The sequence below is a fragment of the Macaca fascicularis genome, chromosome 3, assembly GCF_037993035.2.
Source record: "Macaca fascicularis isolate 582-1 chromosome 3, T2T-MFA8v1.1".
Lineage (NCBI taxonomy): Eukaryota > Metazoa > Chordata > Mammalia > Primates > Cercopithecidae > Macaca > Macaca fascicularis.
This window is the reverse complement of record NC_088377.1, coordinates 50,102,486-50,123,291: the sequence shown is the minus strand read 5'-3', so window position 1 is coordinate 50,123,291 and position 20,806 is coordinate 50,102,486. Positions and strand designations below refer to the sequence as shown.

General features: G+C 45.9%; 1 protein-coding gene across 8 annotated transcripts in view; it reads right to left on the bottom strand.

Moving 5' to 3' along the window:
* Positions 1-20,806, bottom strand: part of COL26A1 (collagen type XXVI alpha 1 chain) — a 200,673-nt gene that overhangs the window by 91,889 nt on the left and 87,978 nt on the right. The window lies entirely within an intron of this gene.

Genomic DNA, 20,806 nt, shown 5'->3' with positions numbered 1-20,806 from the left:
ATTAGCCGGGCGAGGTGGCAGGCGCCTGTAGTCCCAGCTACTCGGGAGGCTGAGGCAGAAGAATGGTGTCAACCCAGGAGGTGGAGCTTGCAGTGAGCCGAGATCGCGCCACTGCACTCCAGCCTGGGCGACAGAGCGAGACTCCGTCTCAAAAAAAAAAAAAAAAAAAAGACCAGCCTGATCAACATGGAGAAACCTCATCTCTACTAAAAATACAAAATTAGCCGGGCGTGGGGGCAGGATCCTGTAATCCCAGCTACTCAGGAGGCTGAGGCAGGAGAATCACTTGAACCCAGGAGGCAGAAATTGCGGTGAGCCGAGATCACGCCATTGCACTTCAGCCTGGGCAACAAGAGCGAAACTCCGTCTAAAATAGTAATAATAATAATAATAATAATAATAGTAATAATAATAATAAAATGAGAATTAGATGCCGGGCTTGGTGGCTTACACCTGTAATCTCAGTACTTTGGGAGGCCGAGGTGGGTGGATCATCTGAGGTCCAGAGTTCGAGACCAGCCTGACCAACATAGTGAAATACTATCTCTACTAAATATAAAAAATTAGCTGGGAGTGGTGGCATGAGCCTGTAATCCCAGCAGTTAGGAAAGCTGATATGGGAGGATCACTTGAGGCCAGGAGTTCCAGACCAGCCTCGGAACTTTGGCAGGCCAAAGTGAGGGGATCACAAGATCAGGGGTTTGAGATCAGCCTGGCCAATGTGGTGAAGCCCCGTCTCTACTGAAAATACAAAAATTAGCCGGGCGTGGAGTCGGGCACCTGTAATCCCAGCTACTCGGGAGGCTGAGGCAGGAGAATCGCTTGAAACCAGGAAGTGGAGGTTGCAGTGAGCCAAGATCGCACCACTGCATTCCAGCCTGGGTAACAGAGCAAGACTCCGTCTCAAAAAATAAAATGCTCCCTGGACAGAGCCCATCCATCTCTGCCCACCATCACCATAACAGGCTAAGCAGAGGCAAGTCCCAGTGAACCCACCCCATGGCCCCAAGGGTGAGGGCTAGGGGTGGGCTGGCCACCGGCTCTGCCCAGTCTGGGCCAGCACACTGTGGAAGAGACCTTAAACTTATCCCTCAGGCCCAACTGAAACTGATGGTCAATAACATTGACCAAGGCCCTTCCCTTCTCTCAGCCACAGTGTGGATGTGATGGGACCCCAGCCCCAACCAGGAGGTTCTAGAAATGCTTCCTCTGCTGTAGTGAGATAGGTGGAGGGTTTCTGGCTAACCCAGGCCTTTTCAGTGCCTTGTCCTTGGCCATCATTGCACCCACCACTCAAAGGCAAGGTGTGTGACCTTGAGTGCCGAAGTGTGAAATTGGCCCCAGGGAAGATCATAATTAGAAGAAGAAGGAGGTGGCCGGGCGCCGTGGCTCATACCTGTAATCCCAGCACTCTGGGAGGTCGAGGCAGGTGGATCACCTGAGGTCAGGAGTTTGAGACCAGCCTGACCAACATGGCGAATCCCCATCTCTACTAAAAATACAAAATTAGCCGGGTGTGGTGGCGGGCACCTGTAATCCCAGCTACCTGGGAAGCTGAGGCAGGAGAATTGCTTGAACCCGGGAGGCGGAGGTTGCAGTAAGCTGAGATCGTGTCATTGCACTTTGGCCTGTACAACAAAAGAGAAACTCCGTCTCAAAGAAGAAGAAGAAGGAGGAGGAGGAGGAGGCCAGGTGCAGTGGCTCACACCTGTAATCCAACCTGCTGGAAGGCCAAAGCAGGAGAATTGCTTGAGGCCAGGAATTCGAGACCAGCCTTGGCAACATAGAGAGACCCTATCTCTACAAATTGTAAAAAAAAAAAAAAAAAAAAAAAAAAAAAAGCAAAGAAATTGCTGGAAATGGTGGTGTGCACCTGTGGTCCCAGCTACTTGGGGGGCTGAGGAAGGAGGAGGATCACTTGAGCCCAGGAGATTGAGGTGAGCTATGATCACTTCACTGCACTCCAGCCTGGGTGACAGAGCAAAACCCTGTTTCAAAAATAAAATAAAATAGCATCCCGCAGATGCAAATGAGATAGTAAGCAGGGCAGAGACCTGGCTGCAGAGGTTGGAGAAGACCCTAGAAGCAAAGAAACTGAGTCAGGGAGAGCAACCAGTGCTTCCAAGAAGATCGGCTGAGGAAAGCTGATAGCAAAAGAATGATGTAGATGCAATGAGGCTGTTTTCTTTTCTTTATGTTTTCTTTTTCTTTCTTTCTTTTTTTTTCTTTTCTGAAACGGAGTCTCTCTCTGTCACCCAGGCTGGAGTGCAGTGGCACGACCTTGGCTCACTGGAAACTCTGCCTCCCAGGTTCAAGCGATTCTCCTGCCTCAGCCTCCTGAGTAGCTTCGATTACAGGTGCGCGCCACCACGCCCAGCTAATTTTTGTCTTTTTAGTAGAGACATGTTTTCACCATGTTGGCCAGCATGGTCTCGAACTCTTGACCTCATGATCCGCCCACCTCGGCCTGCCTAAGTGCTGGGATTACAGGCGTGAGTCCCCACGCCTGGCCTGAGGCTGTTTTCTTAAAGGAGAGAGATGCTGGAGTATCTGTCAGGCCTCTGAGCGCAAGCCAAGCCATCGCATCCCCTGTGACTTGCCCAGATGGCCTGAAGTAATTGAAGAATCACAAAAGAAGTGAAAATGCCCTGTCCCGCCTTAACTGATGACATTCCACCACAAAAGAAGTGAAAATGGCCAGTCCTTGCCTTAAGCGATGACATTACCTTGTGAAATTCCTTTTCCTGGCTCATCCTGGCTCAAAAACCTCCCCCACTGAGCACCTTGTGACCCCCACTCCAGCCCACCAGAGAACAACGCCCCTTTGACTGTAACTTTCTTTTACCTACCCAAATCCTATAAAACGGCCCCACCCTTATCTCCCTTCGCTGACTCTCTTTTTGGACTCAGCCCGCCTGCACCCAGGTGATTAAAACGCTTTATTGCTCACACAAAGCCTGTTTGGTGGTCTCTTTACACGGACGCGCATGACAGTATCCTTAAGTGCTGATGGGAGAGAGCCAGTGGGGAAGAAAGATGCCATCTATAGAAGAGCGAGGATGCATGGTAACATGGGATGCTGAGAAACTTGGACCCAGGGAGCCAGGCCTTGAACCAGAGGAGTGCCACCCAGACCTCTACCTCCTGTGAATCTCACAACACCTCAATCGTACCTTTAGCGAAGTCCTTCTCTCACAGTACTGGATTATTTGTTCATTCCTCTGGCCCCTGCACACTTCCCACCACACACACACAGCACACCTGGGAGCCCCTGAAGTCCCTTGTTCATCAATGTGATCCAAGTATCCAGTGCCCGGAACCTGCTATGCACTCGGCTCGTTTTGATAAATGGCCCTAGTTTGAATGACAGCTATGGAAGGCAAGTCTCAGAGACATCATCAGATTCATGGGGAGTCATTTTCCTAAAGCAATGAGCTCTGCAGATAGACCAGGAGGCTGCAGTCTCCTGCCAGGAGAGTGAACTCCTGGCTTTCAACCCTCAGCCATTCAAAACACAGACACGCCCGTACACAGAGCTAGAGTCGGGGCAGAATGGTCAGCATCGCCTTGGACTCAAATCAGTCAGCTCCACGCTCGGATGCACTAGCTAAGCCCCTCTGTCCCAGGCCTGCCCTTGCCCATATGGGAGTCCAGGGGATTCATTTCCTGTCCCGGTTGGATTCATTTCCAGCTGGAATACAGAGAAAAGAGTAAAAATCCCCTACTCAAGTTAAACTTATCATCTCCTGATGGTTGAGGAGATGATCAACTTTGTGGTAAATCTCTTCTTCAATACCAAGCCAATGTGAGATGGGGCCTTAAAACTCTAGGGTCGTAGGCCAGGTGTGGTGGCTCATGCCTGTAATCCCAGCACTTTGGGAGGCTGAGGTGGGAGGATCATGAGGTCAGGAGATCGAGACCATCCTGGCTAACAGGATGAAATCCCATCTCTACTAAAACTACAAAAAAAGTTAAAAAAAATTAGCCGGGTGTGGTGGTGGGCACCGGTAATTCCAGCTACTCAGGAGGCTGAGGCAGGAGAATTGCTTCAAACCGGGAGGCAGAGGTTGTAGTAAGCCAAGATCGTGCCGCTGTACTCCAGCCTGGCGACAGAGCGAGACTCCATCTCGAAAAACAAACAAACAAAAGAACTCTAGAGACAAGGCCACCTTAGGAATTGCAGGAAGAAGCCAGCCCAGAGACCAGCTGCCCTGTCCCTTGTTCTGGGACAACTTCCGGTGGGATTTCCCAAGACTGCAAAGGTCCCAGGTAGCTTAGAGTAAAGGGCACCTAATTAGGAACAAAAAGATCTACCATCAGCCAGGCGCAATGACTCACGCCTGTAATCCCAGCACTTCGGAAGGCCAAGGTGGGAGGATCGCTTGAGGCCAAGAATTCAAGACCAATCTAAGCAATATAGTGAAACTTCACTTTACAAAATAAAAATGAAAATAAATTTAAAAATTAGACAGGCATGGTGGCACGGACCTGTAGTCCCAGCTACTCAAGAGGCTGAGGTGGGAGGACTGCTCCAGCCCAGGAGTTCAAGGCTGCAGTAAACTATGATCGTGCCACTGCACTCCAGGCTGGGCAACAGAATCAGACCCTGTCTCAAAAAAAAAAAAAAAAAAAAAGACCCAGGTTTCAGTTCTACACTGGCCACTCCTCAGCTACATGACTTGGCCATTTAATCTGTTCTTTCCCCTGGGCCTGTTTCTGCATCAACAAAATGTAAATACAACAAACTGAAAACACTTTCTAAACTATAGAGTACTATTTCTTTCTTTCTTTTTTTTTTTTTTTTCTTTTGGAGACAGAGTTTTTGCTCACATTGCCCAGGCTGGAGTGCAGTGGTGTGATCTTGGCTCACTTGGCTCACTCTAACCTCCACCTTCCAGGTTCAAGCGATTCTCCTGCCTCAGCCTCTCAAGTAGTTGGGATGCACCACCACACCCGGCTACTTTTTTTGTATTTTTAGTAGAGACGAGGTTTCACCATGTTGGCCAGGCTGGTCTCGAACTCCTGACCTCAGGTGATCCTCCCACCTCAACCTCTCAAAGTGCTGGAATTATAGGCGTGAGCCACTGCGCCCGACCTGAAGTACCATTTCATATGTGAGGAATACAGATGCATTGAAATGATATTGATAAAGGTGATGATGTCCGCTACGCTGCTAACCAGATTGAACTAACTGGTAGGACATCTACTGGTGAAATGTGATTTAAGGAATATCCTTAAAGTATAAATCTAGTGAGGCCGAGTGCCGTGGCTCACGCCTGTAATCCCAGCACTTTGGAAGGCCGAGCCAGGCAGATCACCTGAGCTCAGGAGTTTAAGACCAGCCTGGGCAGTAAGGTGAAACCTTGTCTCTACAAAGCATACAAAAATCAGCTGTGCATGGTGGCATGTGCCTGTAGTCCCAGCTACTCAGAAGGCTGAGATGGGAGGATCACTTGAGGTCAGGAGTTCGAGACCAGCCTGGCCAACATGGTGAAACCCCATCTCTACTAAAAATAGAAAATTTGCCAGGTGTGCTGGTGAGAGCCTGTAGTACCAGCTACTTGGGAGGTTGAGGCAGGAGAATCGCTTGAACCTGGGAGGTGGAGGTTGCAATGAGCTGAGATCATGCCACTGCACTCCAGCCTGGGCAACAGAGCGAAACTGTCTTAAAAAAAAAAAAAAAGAAAAGAAAAGAAAAGAAAAGAAAAAATATGCATGTGATCAAAACTTATTGAACAGATGGGGATAAATTATATGCATGCAAATTACAAGTACATAATAAGATGTGTGTAAGTTAAACCTCAATAAAGTTTATTTTTAAATGCATAAATAATTATTAAGATAAGAAATAGAAACATGTGTAGCCCTATACCTATTAAAGACAGTGAATTTGTTATCAGAAACCTCCCCACCAAGAAAACTATAGGACCAGATGGTTTCACCGTGGATTCTATAAAACATTTAAGGAAAAAGCAATAACAGCTTTACCCCAAAAATCTTTCAGAAAATAGAAGAGAAGGGACTATTTCCCATTTCCTTTTATGAGACCAGCAAAAGTCTCATAACCAAAAATCTGACAAAGACGTGGCAAGGAAAGAAAATTATAGATAGGTGTTGTCCTGGTTTGAATGTTTATGTCTCTTCCAAAATTCATGTTGAAACTTCATCCCAATGTGGTGGTATTCTAAGGTGATTGAGTCGGCCAGGTGCAGGTGCTCTCATCTGTAATCCCATCACTTTGGGAGGCCAAGGAGGGCAGATCACCTGAAGTCAGGAGATCGAGACCAGCCTAACCAACATAGCGAAACCTCATCTCTCTAAAAATACAAAAATTGGCCAGGCACGGTGGTGTGCACCTGTAATTCCAGCTACTTGGGAGGTTGAGGCAAGAGAATAGCCCAAACCCAGGAGGCAGAGATTGCAGTGAGCTGAGATCGCACCACTGCACTCCAGTCTGGGCAACAGAGCAAGGCTCTGTCTTAAAAAAAAAAAAGAAAGAAAAGAAAAGGTGATTGAGTTATGAGGACTCTGACCTCATGAGTGAGATAAGGTGCCCTTATACAAGGGCTTGAGGCCAGCATGGTGGCTCATGTCTGTAATCCCAGCACTTTGGGAGGCCAAGGTGGGCAGATCACTTGAGGTCAGGAATTTGAGACCAGCCTGGACAACATGGAGAAACCTTGTCTCTACTAAAACTACAAAAATTAGCCGGGCATGGTGGCAGGCACCTGTACTCCCAGCTATTCAGGAGGTTGATGCAGGAGAACTGCTTGAACCTGGGAGGCGGAGGCTGCAGTAAACTGAGATCATGCCACTGCACTCCAGCCTCGGCAACAGAGTGAGACTCTGTCTCAAAATAAATAAATAACTAAAAGGGCTTGGTGGAAGTCATTCACCCCTTTTTGCCTCTTCTGTCTCTTCCATCATGTGAGGACACAGTGTCCTACCTACCATTCCAGTGTATGCTATATTCAAGACACCATCTTAGAAGCAGAGACCAAGCTCTCACCAGACACTGAATCTGCCAGTACCTTGATCTGGGACTTCCCAGCCTCTAGAATGATAAGAAGTAAATTTCTATTCTTTATAAATGGCCTGGTCTCAGGTATTTGGATAGGGTACTACCATCAGACCAAGACACATATCAAATACAGAAATATAAATAAAGATCATACATAATACATCCAAATGACATTTATCCAGTAAAAATAGGCTGGGTGTGGTAGCTCACGTCTATAATCCCAGCATTTTGGGAGGCCAAGGTGGGAGAATCCCCTGAGGTCCAGAGTTTGAGACCAGCCTGGACAACATGGTAAAACCCCATCTCTACTAAAAATACAAAAATTAGCTGGGCATGGTGGCAGGTGCTTGTAATCCCAGCTACTCGGGAGGCTGAGGCAGGAGAATCACTTGAACCTGGAAGGCGGAGGTTGCAGTGAGCCAAGATCGTGCCACTGCACTCCAGCCTGGGTGACAGAACGAGATTCTGTCCTCCCTGCCCAAAAAAAAGAGGTTATGAGGAATGAAAGATTAGTTTAATATTCCATAATCAATGTAATTTGCCACATTAACATAATAAGACTGGAAAAACTTGTAATCACCTCAATATAGATGCAGGAAAAGCATTTGACAAGATTGAGCACCTAATCATGATGAAAACTCTCAACAAACTCAGAAGAGAATATCCCCTCTAATAAGTGAAACTCTAAGAAAAAAGTGAAATAGGCTGGGCTCAGTGGCTCATGCCTGTAATGCCAGCACTTTGGGAGGCCGAGGCGAGTGGATCATCTGAGGTCGGGAGTTCGAGACCAGCCTGGCCAACGTGGCGAAATTCTGTCTCTACTAAAAATACAAAAATTACCTGAGCATAGTGACTCACGCCTGTAATCCCAGCCACTCAGGAGGCTGAGGCAGGAGAATCGCTTGAAGCCTGGAGGGGGAGGTTGCAGTGAGCTGAGATTGCGCCATTGCACTCCAGCCCGGGTGACAGAGCGAGACTCTGTTGAAAGAAAGAAAGAGAGAAAGAGAGAAAGAGAGAAAGAGAGAGAGAGAGAAAGAAAGAAAGAAAGAAAGAAAGAAAGAAAGAAAGAAAGAAAGAAAGAAAGAAAGAAAGAAAGAAAGAAAGAAAGAAAGAACGAAAAGAAAAGAAAGAAGGAAAGAAAGAAAGAAAGAAGGAAAGAAAGAAAGGAAAGAAAGAAAGAAAGAAAGAAAGAGAAAGAAAGAAAGAAAAGAAAAGAAAAGAAAAAAGTGAAATATTAAGGATCCCCCCCATAAGCAAAAACAAAACAAGTATGTCTGTTCTCACCATTTCTATTAAATATTTTACTAAAAGTTCTAGCCAGTCCAGTAAGGTAAGAAAAAAGAAATAAAAGCCATAAAAATTATAAAGTTTACAAAGGAAGAAGCAAAAATATCTTTATTCACAGAGGACCTGACAGATTATACAGACAGTCAAAAGGAAAGCAATAAAGTAAGCTGCTAGCACTAATGAGTGAACTTAGCATGATCTTTGAATACAAGGTCAATAAGGCCGGGCGCAGTGGCTCACACCTGTAATCCCAGCACTTTAGGAGGCTGAGGCGGGCAGTTCACCTGAGGTCGGGAGTGTGAGACCAGCCTGACCCACACGGAGAAACCCCATCTCTACTAAAAATACAAAATCAGCGGGGCTTGGTGGCGCATGCCTATAATGGAATAATACCCAGCAACAAATATAAGTAAACTACACATGTATATGTGAAACATGGAAGAATCTCAAAAATGCAAGTGAAACAAACCATACATAAAAGATTATATGCTGTATGGTTCCATTTATATGAAGTTCAAGAATAGTCAAAACTGATCTATGATGATAGAAGTCAGAACAGTGCTTTCTAGTGAAACTGCCTTTGCAAAGATTATGACAGTGAGCGAAATCTGAAATAGCTGACTCCGTCTTGCGTCTAACCTCACAGACTGGGTGTCTTCACTCACTCCTGGGTAGAGGCCAAGCTGTACCGTGGAAGGAATTTAGCTTATAGTTTAACTTTGAAGCAAGGATGATAATAGTCCCTCCCTAAAACGGATTCCTTCCTTGTTCAGGGGAGGAAACTGCCTTTGGAAGACTAATGAACGACCTTGAGATTAGAATTATGGGTGCCTGAATTCTGCTGAAATGTAGACATGGTTTCTATAATCTTTCATGGCTCAGGAGACACGTGGCCAGAGGTCATAACATTGATGACTTCCCCGTTTGCTCCTATAGATCACTATGGTAGAACCTAAGTTGGTCTTTTGAGATATTTTTCAGACTTTTGCATCTCAGCAACTGACTGACCCCACCCGGACTCATGACTCATCACTTAACCCGTCCTGTAGCCTTGCACCCCGTGTTGGACTCAGTGCCCAAGGACTATTTTCCACACCCCTATGATGGCATCCCCAAACAGTAAGCAGCGCCCATTCCCTAGTCCCCCGCCCACTAAACTATCCTTGAAAAATCCTAACCTCCAAGTCTTTGACGAAACTGATTTGAATGATGACTCCAGTTCTCCCATGAGGCTGGCATCGTGTTAGTTAAAATCCTTCTTTACTGCAATACCACGGTCTCAGTGAACTGGTTTTGTCTGGGTGGCAGGCAGGAAGAACCCATTGAGCAATTACACGGGGGTAGAGATTTTCTGGGAGCTGATGGAAATGTGTATGCATTTATCAAAACTCATCAAATTGTACACTTAAGATCTGTGGGCCTGGCACAGTGGCTTACACCTAAAATCCCAGCACTTTTGGAGGCCAAGGCAGGAGGATAGATTGAAACCAGGAGTTTGAGACCAGCCTAGTCAACATAACAAGACTTGTTTGGTAAACAAGTCTTTACAAAAGATATATATATACACATATATATATATACACACACACACATATATATTTCTTTTTTTTTTTTTTTTTTTTTTTGAGATGGAGTTTCTCTCTTGTTGCCCAGACTGGAGTGCAATGGTGCGATCTCGGCTCACCATAACCTCTGCCTCCCAGGTTCAAGCGATTCTCCTGCCTCAGCCTCCCGAGTAGCTGGGATTACAGGCATGTGCCACCACACCCAGCTAATTTTGTATTTTTAGTGGAGATGGGGTTTCTCCATGTTGATCAGGCTGGTCTAACTCCCGACCTCAGGTGATTGGTCTCCTAAAGTGCTGGGATTACAGGCATGAGCCACCGTGCCCAGACAGAACTTTTTTTTAATTAGTCCAGCGTGGTGGTGCACACCTGTAGTCCCAGCTCCTTGGGAAGCTGAGGTAGCAGGATTGCTTGAACCTGGGAAGTCAAGGTTGCAGTGAGCCATGATCACACCACTGCACCCCAGACTGGGCAACAGAATGAAATCCTATCTCTAAAAAAGAGAAACATCTGTGCATTTAAGTATGTGTACATTTTATCTCCATTAAAATATATAATTTTATATATTCAGGCTTTTATATATTCAGGCTGCAAATATATATATGCAGTCTGGGCTACAAGGTGAAACATTACTTACAGTAATGTTATTTAAAAATTAGAAACAATTTAAATATCTTATATTAGTTAATAAAGTGTGTGTATACTCAAGTTCTACAACCACAATGATATCATAGAAGGCTATCTATTGCCAAAGACAGATGTTCATGATAATTTATGTGAGAAGGAAACTTACCAGGCTAGGTGCAGTGGCTCACACCTGTAATCCCAGAACTTTGGGAGGCCGAGGCAGGTGGATCACGTGAGGTCAGGAGTTTGAGACCAGCCTGGCCAACATGGTGAAACCTTGTCTCTACTGAAAATACAAAGCATATTAGCCAGGTGTGGTGGCATGCACCTGTAGTCCCAGCTACTTGGGAGGCTGAGTCAGGAGAACAATTTGAACCCAGGAGGCAGAGGTTGCAGTGAGCTGAGATCACGCCACTGCACTCCACCCTAGGTGACAGAGCTAGGCTCCATCTCAAAAAAATTAAAAATAATAAAAATAATAAATTAGCAGGGTGTGGTGGCACACACCTGTAATCCCATCTACCTGGAAGGCTGAGGCAGGAGAGCTGAGATTGTGCCATTGCACGCCAGCCTGGGCTACAAGGTGAAACTCCGTCTCAAAAAAGAAAAGAAACTTACCAAACGGCATGTACAGTGCAGTTAACATGTAAGCACAGAGCAAGATCTGAAGGCTTCTCACTGAAGTGAGAGGTGTAATACTGCATGTTTCCATGTTTCCTACACTAAACATGTACGTACTTTTATAATAAGAAAAAACTAGGCTGAGCACGGTGGCTTATGCCTGTAATCCCAGCACTTTGGGAGGTCTAGGCGGGTGGATTGTTTGAGCCCAGGAGTTCGAGACCAGCCTGGACAACATGGTGAAACCCCGTCTCTACAAAGATATACAAAAATTAGCCAGGTGTGGTGGTTCATGCCCATAGTCCCAGCTACTCGGGAGGCTGAGGTGGGAGGATCACTTGGGCCTGGGAGGTGGAGGTTGCAGTAAGCAGTGATGGCACCACTGCACTCCAGCCTGCGTGACAGAGCAGAACTCTATCTCAAAAAAAGAAAAAACAAAGATAAAGAAAAATTTTTTGTTTAGATATTTAGTTAGATATAGATCCATAGATACAATTGATGCTGGCCATTCACTGTAGTTATGCTCTATGAAATCACCATTTACACTATATTAGTGAATACTGAACCATTGCTCATACGGGAAATACAGGGTTAGGGTCCTCTGAGCCTCTGATTTCATGATAATCAACCCGTTAATACATAACCTTGTCTTATGTGTGTTTCTGCTTAAAGGCACCTTTTAACATATTTACTATAGATTCATTAACATTGAACTCACAGCCAACAGCACTATAACTCATGCCTGAATGAGGCTTATCTAACACACATATTTTCTCCGCAAGGAACATCACAGCCTCTTTGCGCTTAGGGATGCCAGACAGCACTTCAGCGCTATGACTGGGGGACATTCTAAACAACAAAACCACCCCCAAAAAGGCAGAAAGATGCAAAAACTGTGCTACTAAACAGACCTTGAAAAGGACACTTAGCCGGGTGCGGTGGCTCATGCCTGTAATCCCAGCACTTTGGGAGGCCGATGTGGGTGGATCATCTGAGGTCAGGAGTTTGAGACCAGCCTGACCAACATAGTGAAACCCTGTCTCTACTAAAATACAAAAATTAGCTGAGTGTGGTGGCGGGCACCTGTAATCCCAGCTACTTGGGAGGCTGAGGCAGGAGAATCACTTGAACCTGGGAGATTGCAGTGAGCCGAGATCGTGCTATTGCACTCCAGCCTGAGCAGCAGAGAGAGATTCTATATCAAAAAGAAAAAAAAAAAGAAAAGAAAGGAGAATAACAGGATACTTATTTGCGGTTTGAGAGCTAAAGCAAGGAGCCAGGGTGTCACCTGGTTTGACCTCAGTATGAAACATGCATGTTAGGGCCGGGCGCGGTGGCTCAAGCCTGTAATCCCAGCACTTTGGGAGGCCGAGGCGGGCGGATCACAAGGTCAGGAGATCGAGACCACTGTGAAACCCCGTCTCTACTAAAAATACAAAAAATTAGCCGGGCGCGGTGGCGGGCGCCTGTAGTCCCAGCTACTCAGGAGGCTGAGGCAGGAGAATGGCGGGAACCCGGGAGGCGGAGCTTGCAGTGAGCCGAGATCGCGCCACTGCACTCCAGCCTGGGCAACAGCGTGAGACTCCGTCTCAAAAAAAAAAAAAAAAAAAAAAGAAACATGCATGTCTGGTGACTCAAAGTTTTTGCTACTGTGTCCCATGTCCATGAATGATCACTGCGAGTTATTGATTTGGGGGTTACCCATCAATTTCAGAGATGAGGGGAATTCACAAATACGAAACCTGAAAATCATTAAGACGGACCGTGTATAGACATATGTAGAAAAGAAAGTATTTCCAAACCTTAGACCTGCACTCCTGGGGCATCTAGGGAGGGAAACCCCACTGAACCACAGCAAAACCCACTGAACTGCATCCCGTGGACCTGCTTGTTTCCAGAGAGGCAGGAATGAGAAGCAAAAGGGAATTAATGGTGCAGCACTCACCACAACCATCTTCGGAATGTGCCCAAAGTCATGGGCATGGCCTTGATTTTGCCTGCTCTCTTTATTGGTTTATATTCGGGAATGTAAAATCTTTACAAGGGTTTTCAGGAGCCGATCCCAAACTCAGCCCAGGCTCAGACTCCCAGGAATTCTTCAACTGCCAATTCCCCCATCCAGAGATATCCAGGACCTTCAGGCACACAGCTGGACGGGTCACTTAACCCTAAAACTTGCAGAAGGGGACATGCGTCCTGAGCACGGTGCTTGAAGCCCAGAAGGTTTCTCCAGCAGGGAGGGGCTGGCAGAGGCTCTGAGGCTGAGAGCATCTTGAGAGGTGCTGGAACTCATCGTAATCAGTCCAAGAACTCCAGATGTTTCTGGTGACTATGGTCACACGCCACATAATGACATTTCAGTCAACGACAGACTGCATATATGAGTGGTCTCATAAAATTTCTTTTCCTTTTTGAGACAGGGTCTCGCTCTATCTCCCAGGCTGGAGTGCAATGGCACTGTCTCAGCTCACTGCAACCTCTGCCTCCCAGGTTCAAGTGATTATCCTGCCTCAGCCTCCTGAGTAGCTGGGACTACAGGCGCGTGCCACCACGCCCAGCTAGTTTTTCTATTTTTAGTAGAGATAGGGTTTTGCGATGTTGGCCAAGTTGGTCTCAAACTCCTGACCTCAAGTGATCCACTGCCTTGGCCTCCCAAAGTGATGGGATTACAAACGTGAGCCACCACGTCTGCCCCCCTACCCCCATTAAAATTATAATACTATATTTTAGACCGGGGGGCACAGTGGCTTACGCCTGTAATACCAACACTTTGGGAGCTGGGGCAGGCAGATCACTTGAGGTCAGCTTGGCCAACATGGTGAGACTCCTTCTCTACTAAGAATACAATAATTAGCAGGGCGTGGTGGCAGATGCCTATAACCCCAGGTCCTCGGGAGGCTAAGGCAGGAGAATCCCTTGAACCCAGGAGGCAGAGGTTGTAGTGAGCAGAGATCACGCCACTGCGCTTCAGCCTGGCTGACAGAGAGACTCCATCTCAAAAAAAAAAATTAATAATAATAATAATGTATTTTTACTGTACCTTTTCCATGTGTAGATATGTTGAGATACACAAATACTTGCCATTATATTCCTAATGCCTCCAGAATTCAGCATAGTCATGTGCTATACAGGTTTGTAGCCCAGAGCAACAGGCTAGACCATCTAACCTAGGTGTGTAATAGGCTAGACCATCTAGCCTAGGTGTATAATAGGCTAGATCATCTAGGTTTCTGTAAATACATCCTTTGGTGTTCCCACAATGACAAAATCTTCCAATTATGCATTTCCCAGAACATAGCCCCATCATTAAGCCATGCATGACTGTATATTGATCATCAATATCAATGTGGTTTATCAGATAAGAAATTTCTTCTTGAAGGGAAGTGCCAAGCCCTTGAGGGTGGACACCTTTGGAACAATTCACCAGCTCACAGTCACCCCCCTTCACCTCTGCCTCCTCTATTGAGAAAGGTGAGTCTACAGCCCCACATGAACCTACTTGGCAGTGAGGACCTCCCAGTCAGCAGGTACTGCCCTCCCACGGTCCTGCCACCTGCTGCCACGGGCTACTGTGTTTCATCCGCTCAGTCTGCAAGAAAAGCTCTGCAAAATGTGGAAATAGGGCAAAAAAGCTGAGGGCCTAACCTTCTAGAGTCAGGCTACAGCGCCATCTCATGAGCCTGCTTACATGCGGTATGACACCCTGGGGGAGTGTCACTTTGAGTTACCGCTCACTATTCTATGTCACTTTGAGTTATTCGCTCACTTTGAGTTACCGCTCAGATTCTGCCAAGTTGGATGTTAACTCATACAAAACTGGTAAGAAGCAGATGATTTTGGCTGTGCGTGGTGGCTCATGCCTGTAATCCCAGCACTTTGGGACGCCGATGCGGGCAGATCACCTGAGGTCAGAAGTTGGAGACCAGCCTGGCCGACATGGTGAAACTCCGTCTCTACTAAAAATACAAAACACATAGCCGGGTGGGGTGGTGGGTGCCCGTAATCCCTGCTACTCGGGAGGCTGAGATGGTACAATCACTTGAACCCAGGAGGCGGAGGTTGCAGTGAGCGGAGACTGTGCCCCTGCACTCCAGCCTGGGCAACAGAGCAAGACTCTGTCAAAAAAAAAAAAAGAAGCAAATGATTTCTTTTCAGTAGAGACAATAACCACAAAGCTCTTGTCTTTACTATCCCATAGGATCAAACTTAGTGGTCTTAATTTCAGGTTCTTATTTATACACATATGTAAATTGCATACTTTAAATATAATATATAATTATGTTACCAGTTCAGCATCCCAAATCAGAAAATCAGAAATCCAAAATGTTCCACTTGGCATTTCCTTTGAGCATCATGTCAAGGCTCAGAAATTTTCAGATTTTAGAACATTTTGGATTTTGGACTAGGGATACTCAGCTTGTATATAATTTATATATAATATAAATTATAATTTAAATATAATATTTTATATAAGTTATATAATATATACATTGTTTAAATAGAAATATAAATTATAATACATAATTCACATATTATATAATACATAATCTACATCGTATATAAATATATCTTTCATATTGTATATATTATATATAATGTATAAATTGTATACAGTAATGTACATTTTATATATAATATATTATTAATGAGATTATATTAATTATTGAGATATATTATATATAATAATATATCTCAATGACTATATTATATATTTCAATTATATATTATATCTCATATATTTCAACAATATATAATATGTATTATATATTTCAATAATACATATAATATATTACTGGAATATATATTAATTATTATCCATAATTATTCAGTTATATATAAACAATTATTCAATGACATTATTCAGTATTATACATTATTCAATAGATCAATAATTATTCAATATTTATTATCAATAATTAATATCAATAATTATTTGATAATATATAATATATTACTGGAATATATACATTATTAATAACACATTAAATATTCATATATCATTGTATATTATTCTATATTCCATATTCACATAGAATATGGAATTCATAATGAATGAATATTTATATTGAATATATTCATATAGAATATGTAATATAAATAATTCAATAATTCTATATTATTGAATATAGGATATATATTATTTACATATTATATATCACAATGACTATATATTATATATTTCAATAATAATATGTAATATACATGTTATATATACACACACAAAGAATTAATCTTACCCTAAAGGAGGTCTGGCCTTTGCACTTGGCTCGTGGGAGGTATTTGGAAGCCCTCAGAATGTCTAGCTTGGTCACAGTGTCCATCTACTTGGGGACCTTCGACCATGCCACATGGTCTATGCTAACTCAGGCCACATTGGATGGTTTGTGCTAACAATGTCATTGATGAGGACATCCTTGCACCACCTGGTACCAGCTCAACTTCCAGAGGGGCTAGAATCTGAGTCAGCCATACAGGCTGGCCATAGTCCATATGACCAAGACAGTAAAATCTCTGGTTCAGATGAGATTCCCTGGGTGGCAATACTTTGTATATATTGACACATGTCATTGCTGGGGAAGTACCACTGTCCACAACTCCATTGGGAGGGGACAACTAGAGGTTCCATACATGAAACTCTCCTGGGCCCTGCCTGCCCCACGTGTCTCTTCCCTGGCTCATTTTAATCTCTATCTTTTTTTTGAGACCGAGTTTCACTCTGTCGCCCAGGCTAGAGTACAATGGCACAATCTCAGTTCACTGCAACCTCTGCCTCCTGGGTTCAAGCGATTCTCCTGCCTCAGCCTCCCAAGTAGCTGGGATTACAGGCGCCCACCACCATGCCCAGCTAATTGTCATGTTTTTGGTAGAGTCAGGGTTTGATCACGTTGGCCAGGCTGGTCTCGAACTCCTGCCCTCAAGTGATCCTCCCACCTCGGCCTCCCAAAGTGCTGGGATTACAGGCATGAGTCACCGTGCTGGGCCTAATCTGTATCTTTTTGCTGTAATAAACCATGACCATGAGCATAAGAGTTTTTAATACATTCTCTGAGTTCTTCTAGCAAGGTGCCAAACCTAAGGGTCGTCTTGGAGACCCCCAGTGTACAAATACACGCATGTGTGTATACACACATATATCAGTTTCTCTAATCCTCTTTTTGCTCATTTGTTTAGACACAGGGTCTCACTCTATCACCTAGGCTAGAGTGCAGCAGCAAAATCATAGCTCACTATAGCCTTGACCTCCTAGGCTCAGGGGATCCTTCCCCCTCAGCCTCCTGAGTAGCTGAGACTACAGGCATGTGACATCACACCTGGCTAATTTCTCTTTTTTTGTAGAGACAGGGTTTCGCTATGTTTCTCAAGCAGGTCTCAAACTCCTAGCCTCAAGTGATCCTCTGGCCTCAGCCTCCCATAGCACTGGAATTATACTGTGTCCCAGCTCTCATCCTCTTTTAAACCAGCTTTGTTATTCTGCCAGTTCCCTCATTAAATGAGTTCGATAAAACCCGTAAATCAAACAGTGCTCACTATGTACTTGCATGAGAATGACCACTTAAGCATATTTTTTCTCCTTTTGAGACAGAGTCTCACTCTATTGTCCAGGCTGGAAAGAAGTGGCACGATCTCGGCTCACTGCAACTTCTGCCTCCCGGGTTCAAGCGATCCTCCTGCCTTAGCCTCCCGAGCAGCTGGGATTACAGGCACCTGCCACCACGCCCGGCTAATTTTTCTAATTTTAATAAAGATGGAGTTTCACTGTGTTGGCCAGGCTGGTCTTGAACTCCTGACCTCAGGTGATCTGCCTGCCTTGGCCTCCCAAAGCACTTAAGCATTTTGAGACTTACACTTCATTTAATAGCATTCATTTTTCTTTCTTTCTTTCTTTTTTTTTTTTTGAGACGGAGTCTTGTTCTGTCGCCCAGGCTGGAGTGCAGCGGCCGGATCTCAGCTCACTGCAAGCTCCGCCTCCCGGTTTACACCATTCTCCTGCCTCAGCCTCCCGAGTAGCTGGGACTACAGGCGCCCGCCACCTCGTGCGGCAGTTTTTCGTATTTTTTTAGTAGAGATGGGGTTTCACCAGGTTAGCTAGGATGGTCTCGATCTCCTGACCTCGTGATCCGCCCGTGTCGGCCTCCCAAAGTGCTGGGATTACAGGCTTGAGCCACCGCGCCTGGCCAATAGCATTCATTTTTCAATAAAGAGACTACGAGAGCTGAAAAATGTATATGTTCAAGCTCTACAGTGGTCTCCAGGGATTGCTAGGGCAGTGACAGGAAAGTTTAGGGCCTCTGGGAGCTGAGAGCTGAGAGAAGGGCCCTGAAGTCTTTTTTTTTTTTTTTTTTTTTTTGAGACGGAGTGTCACTCTGTCACTCAGGCTGGAGTGCAGCAGCATGATCTTGGTTCATTGCAACCTCTGCCTCCCAGGTTCAAGCAATTCTCATGCCTCAGCCTCCCAAGTAGCTGGGATTATAGGCACACGTCACCACGCCCGGCTAATTTTTGTATTTTTGGTAAAGACAGGGTTTCACCATGTTGGCCAGGCTTGTGTCGAACTCCTGACCTCAAGTGATCCGCCCACCTTGGTCTCCCAAAGTGTTGGGATTACAGGCGTGAGCCACTGAGCCCAGCCACTAAAGCCTTCCTAATGCTGAGAGGGCTTCTGGAAGCAAGACTTGGATGGTCAGCCTAGAGAGAAGCACATCCAGTACCTCACTGCAAGCTGCCATGGTCTATGCGACCAAGCCACAGTAAAATCTCTGGCTCAGATGAGCTTCCCAACATAGCTGAATTTTTTTTTTTTTTTTTTTTTTTTTTTTTTTTTGAGACAGGGTCTTGCTCTGTTGCCCAGGTTGAAGTGCAGTGGCTTGATCTCGGCTCACTGCATCCTCACCCTCCTGGGCTCAAGTGATCCTCTTACCTCAGCCTTCTGAGTACCTGGGACTATAGGCACATGTCACCCCACCTGGCTAATTTTTGTATATTTTAGTAGAGACAGGGTTTCAGCATGTTTCCCAGACTGGTCTCAAACTCCTGGGCTCAATCGATCCTCTGGCTTCAGCCTCCTGAAGCACTGGGATTACAGTCATGAGCCACCATTCCTGGCTAACATTGCTGATTTTATTGATCACTGAAACAGGCTCAGGTACTTACATAAGAGTAAACCAATCACTTCCCTAGCAACACTCGCATCTTGGCCCCTGGCAGGATCCAGATGACAGGCCTGCTCCGCCCTCTTGGGGGGACCTGATGGCTGCGTCCACAGCCACGGCGCTGACCAAAATGGCAGATCCAAGTCCTGGCATTGAAGGGCTCAGGCCACCATGAGGGACCTGTGAGCTGTGGTCGTTCGACACCATAGCATTATACCAGGGCCGGCCCACTGCCTGGAAACCTGGCATCCCCTCACCTTGGAGGTCCTTCCTGCTTCTCTCTGAAGAAGGGTCCAAGTCAGCCCCAGAACCTCCAACAAGGATAGTCCAGCCTCCCCTGCCAGCATCAGGCACCTCATCAACCACAACAAGAGGCACCTGTCGGACTCTGTGGCGTCCTGGCCTTTTTCCTTCAGCTCTGCTCTGGGCCAGAGGCCCCCTGAAGCAATTGTCGGAATCTTGCTATTTCTGTCAATTGCGTTATTCTTTGTAACCCAAAGAGCTCTTTAGGCAGTTTCCACTCAAAGCATATAAATACTACAGTCAAATCAATAAGTAACAAGATGACAGAGAAGAGAAGAATTTTGTGAGAAAGCGAAGGTGGGAGACAGCTACTGTTTCCAAATACAAAACTGACCCCTCTGGCCAGGTGGGGTGGTTCAGGGGTGGTTCACGCCAGTAATCCCAGCACTTTGGGAGGCCGAGGAGGGAGGATCACTTGAGCCAAGGAGTTCGAGACCAGCCTGAGCAACATTGCAAGACCCGTCTCTAAAAATCATACAAAAAAAATAGCTAGGTGTGGTGGTGCACACCTACACTCCCAGCTGCACGAGAGGCTGAAGTGGGAGGATGGATTGAGCCCAGGAGTTCGAGGCTGCAGTGAGCCATGGTCATATCACTGCACTCCAGCCTGGGCAACAGAGTGAGATCTTGTCTCAAAAAAAAAAAAAAGAAAAAGAAAAAAAAAAATCTGACCCCTGAGCCTCAGCCTCCAGACCCATCCAGCCATGCTGGGGAACAAGGTGGGCTGCACACTTGTTCATTAGGCGGGACTCGATTTCCCTAGCCAGCAGTGAAGGGGCATTTGCTCTGTCCGCCACCGTTGGCCCACCTAAGTGCTGTTGTGTGACCCTCTCATGCTCCATAGTCGGGCTGAGCCCAGGCCCCCGGGCTAAACACCAGCAGGGCAGAAAGGCAGAAAGCAGCTGGGTGAACGTCTATCTGCGGCTACCGGTCAGCCTCTCCGTCTCAGTCTACAAAGTCCTTGTCCTCAAGGCTGGTGGGACCTCATCCGCATTTGCTCAGAGCCCAGATATCCAACTCTGCCCGCCCCAAGGGTTCTGGGTGCATCGGAGCCAGAAGTGGAAGAAACCGGCTAGAAATCAAATCCCTTTCCCTGGCACCAGTGCTGTTTTTGGCTTGTGTATTCCACTACCTAACCAATGAAAACTGGCACCTGCCTCAGTGCCCACGGGCAGGGTGGGCAGCTTCACCCTGGTTTGGCCAGGCCGATCCAGAACATTTGTTTCAGAGGT